This window comes from Salmo salar, chromosome ssa14 (assembly GCF_905237065.1).
Source record: "Salmo salar chromosome ssa14, Ssal_v3.1, whole genome shotgun sequence".
NCBI classification, from domain to species: Eukaryota; Metazoa; Chordata; class Actinopteri; order Salmoniformes; family Salmonidae; genus Salmo; species Salmo salar.
Genome location: NC_059455.1, coordinates 95,887,625 through 95,891,048, shown reverse-complemented (window position 1 = coordinate 95,891,048; position 3,424 = coordinate 95,887,625). Strand labels below are relative to the sequence as shown.

Genomic DNA, 3,424 nt, shown 5'->3' with positions numbered 1-3,424 from the left:
GCTTTGACTTGGCGTTCATTTGAATGAGTATCATGATGGGTTATTAATTATTTTATTTTTTTCTTCCGTTAAGCTTGTTGACTCTTAATTCACTCAGCTGATAATGCTTTGTTCTTTGTCTAATACTTACGGGTCAGTTCCACATGAGACGTCCCCCGCTCCAGTCTGTCACCAGTGTTCGTTACGTAAGCTATATTGTTATATTTATTGGTGAAGTATGTTTCCATCAGGTGAGTGAGCAGAATCAACAACCTCTGCATCATCAAGACAGGTGCTTTGTGGGAAGGTGTTAACCCATATTCAGTTAGCCATTGTCATGTAAATGAAATTCAAAAGTAGTGCACTACATAGGGAATAGGGTGCCATTTGGTACACTGCGTCTGGGCTCACTCTCACTCCATTAGCCTTTGTTATTGTTTTAAAAACATTCCACCATGTTGCCCTTATATGCACACCATCCCTCTCCCTCCATCTGTCCCATATGGTACCCTAATCCTCACATAGTGCACTACTTTTGACATAGGGCCCTAATCAAAAGTAGGGCTCTATGTAGGGAATAGGGTGCCGTTTTGGAACACAAGTCCCTGTGCTCTGACTCATCACTCACACAGTTTAGTTTTAAAGGACACCTTTTATTTGTTGCACTATGAAGAATGCATTACATCTATCTTCAGACTGTTCCAGAATCTTCTTCTCTACAGATGTTTTACCATGTCTTTAAATATTGAATGAGAATGATGACGAGCTTGTTTTCTCTAGATACCCTTCCCAATCTGATGGGAATTCCCCGCAGATTTCAGCTACCAGTGTACAAAACTGCCTTGCTTTTTCCTGGTTTTCTACTTCCTGGTTTTCTACTTCCTTTTCTTTTTTTCTTTTTTTTACAATCGGGTAGAACCTTCTGAAAGGTGTATTAAAGTACATTTGTAAGGATGGTATGATTTTTGGAAAGGAGTAACTATGAACTGAGAAAAGGTTGTTTGTGTCCTGTAACCTAAACTGAAAGATTTTTATTTGTTCCGGTGGTTTTCTCTTGCACTCTGGTTATATCGTTATTGTCTTCGACAATATCTCTAAAGAGAGAAAAAACACCAGATTACAGTCAATATTTACAACCTTGTTAACCATATTATAAGCTAGTGTCTAGTTACATATAATTCACTGATTCTAATAGCTAATGTGAGTTAGGAGTGTGAAACGGTAAATTGTCTCACCTGTACAGGTAGAGTTCTTTTAGTAAGTCTGTCTCTCAGTTCCTCCAACTCCTTGGTTTCCCTCTTCTGGATTTGTAGCTTTGTCTTCTGCTCTCTATTAGTGTCCTCCAGCCTGTCCACTGTCTCCTGTGGGGAGGGAGACGGAGGGCTAAATACGGCTTCAGAAACGTTTCATAAACCTGACATAAGTGTTCATAAACCTGACATGAGTGTTTATAAACCTGACGTGTTAATAAACCTGACATGAGTGTTTATAATGAACTGATAGGCTGGTGTTTTAATCTATGTCTGTGTATGTTGGAGGGATTTGTTATGAGTGAAGCATTTCTGGACAGCCTTGTAATTCCAACCCTGTCTACTGGACCTTATTCCATCTCTCCCTTCATCCCTCCATACCCTGTACTGCTCCACGTCCTCTCTCCTGTGGGTCTTTCCTCCAGGCAGGCTCTCTGCAGCCCCAGCCTCTGTCCCTCCTCTCTCAGGGGCCCCCGGTGGGCCCTCAACTCCTGGGCCTGCTGCCTGGCCTTCACCTGGGCCTCTGACGTCCTCTCCCTCTCCGCTTCAACAGGGCCAGCAGCATTGGCTCATACCTGGGGGAGGAGGAGAGATGATGATAATGCATTTAGTTGCACCTGCCATAACATCTGTAAATATGTGTACGTGACCAATAAACTTTGATTTGATTTAATGGAAGTTGGTATCATGATAAATAAGTATTGATTATAGTATCAATCATGATAATTGCGTACATCATAACTGTTGTGTCAATCCTAGTGCCATGCTTAACTAGAGATCACCTTTGAGTTATGATAACACCTGGCAATGTTGAGAGAGAATACCTTTCCTCCAGGGCTTTGAGCCCTCCCTGCAGGTACTGCTGTATGTCCCCACACTAGGTCCTCTTGCTCTGGGTCATCTCCTCTGTGGGGTTGGGTGTCTGGCTGGGTGTCTGGAGCTGGGACTGCAAGGTGGAGAGCTGGGTCTGGTGGGTGGAGAGCTGGGACTGCAAGGTGGAGAGCTGGGTCTGGTGGGTGGAGCGGAGTTGAGACACCTCCTCAGTCAGCTGGATGATCAGTGTGTCGAGTTCCATCTGGGGAAGAGAGAGAGAGAGAGACGGGGAGAGAGAGAGAGAGGGGAGGGAGGGAGAGAGATGGACATGAGAGAAACTCAGAAGAACCAACATTGCCTTCTCTGAGCTCTGATGAAGCAGTAGTTATTCTCGAACACAGGTGGTTCTGAAACACCAAGGTTCCAGAATTCTCTGACGGTTCTGGAGCACTCTATTCTGGAACATTTAGAATGCTCCAGAACACTCTCATAGATCCTAACTCCCCGGAATTATATAGAACGCTCAGAAGGTTCTAGAATGCACATAAGGTTCTGGAACATTCAGAAGGTTGTCTAATGCTCAGAAGGTGCTGGAACACCCAGATGTTTCATGAATACTCATAAGGTTCTGGAATGGTCAGAAGAACACTCTTGTCCCTCCCTAACTGTTCCTTGTTGAGCTGGGCCACCTCACGCTGCTGGGTTGCCAGGATGACCTGGTTGTGAGAACACTCACTGGCGACAGAGAACAGCCTCCACTTCAGCCTCCTCATCTCCTCCTGAAGACACTGCCTCTCCAGACGCACACTGGACAGCCTCCTCTCCTCCTCCTCCTCACTCCTCTCAGCCCTCAGACTGCCACTCCCTCATCTGCGCCTCCCTCCTCCCATCTGCCTCAATATTCAGCAGCTGCCTTAACTGTGCCGCCTGCCCTCCTTCACTCCCTTCCTCTGTCCCGTCTTCTCCTCTCTTAGTGCCTGCAGCTCTCCCATCAGTTCACCCCGTCGCTTCTCCATTCTCACCACCTCCTCGATACACTCCTCCAGCACAGTACCCAACTCCTGCACGTGTAACAGTGTAGGTTCCGTCCCTCTCTTCGCCTCAACCCGGGCTCGAACCAGGGACCCTTGCACACATCAACAACTGACACCCCACGAAGCATCGTTACCCATCGCGCCACAAAAGCCGCGGCCCTTGCAACGCAAGGGGAAACCCTACTTCAAGTCTCAGAGCGAGTGACGTCACTGATCGAAACGCTATTAGCGCGCACCACCGCTAACTAACTAGCCATTTCACATCGGTTACACACGGAACCCCTCAACTCCACCCTCAACTCCACCCCTCCCCTCAACTCCACCCCTCCCCTCAACTCCACCCTCCCC

At 46.9% G+C, this 3,424-nt stretch overlaps 1 long non-coding RNA gene across 2 annotated transcripts; it reads right to left on the bottom strand.

Moving 5' to 3' along the window:
- Positions 1-559: 559 nt before the first annotated feature.
- Positions 560-3,184, bottom strand: LOC123726892 (uncharacterized). 2 transcript variants are annotated; one of them, XR_006759019.1, is made up of 5 exons: positions 2,709-3,184; positions 2,054-2,304; positions 1,611-1,804; positions 1,215-1,340; positions 560-1,073 (listed from the first exon to the last, which is right to left on the bottom strand). It is a non-coding gene; the product is annotated as an uncharacterized lncRNA (long non-coding RNA). The 2 variants fall into 2 exon arrangements; XR_006759020.1 differs by having other exon boundaries at positions 561-1,073; positions 2,779-3,184.
- Positions 3,185-3,424: the final 240 nt, after the last annotated feature.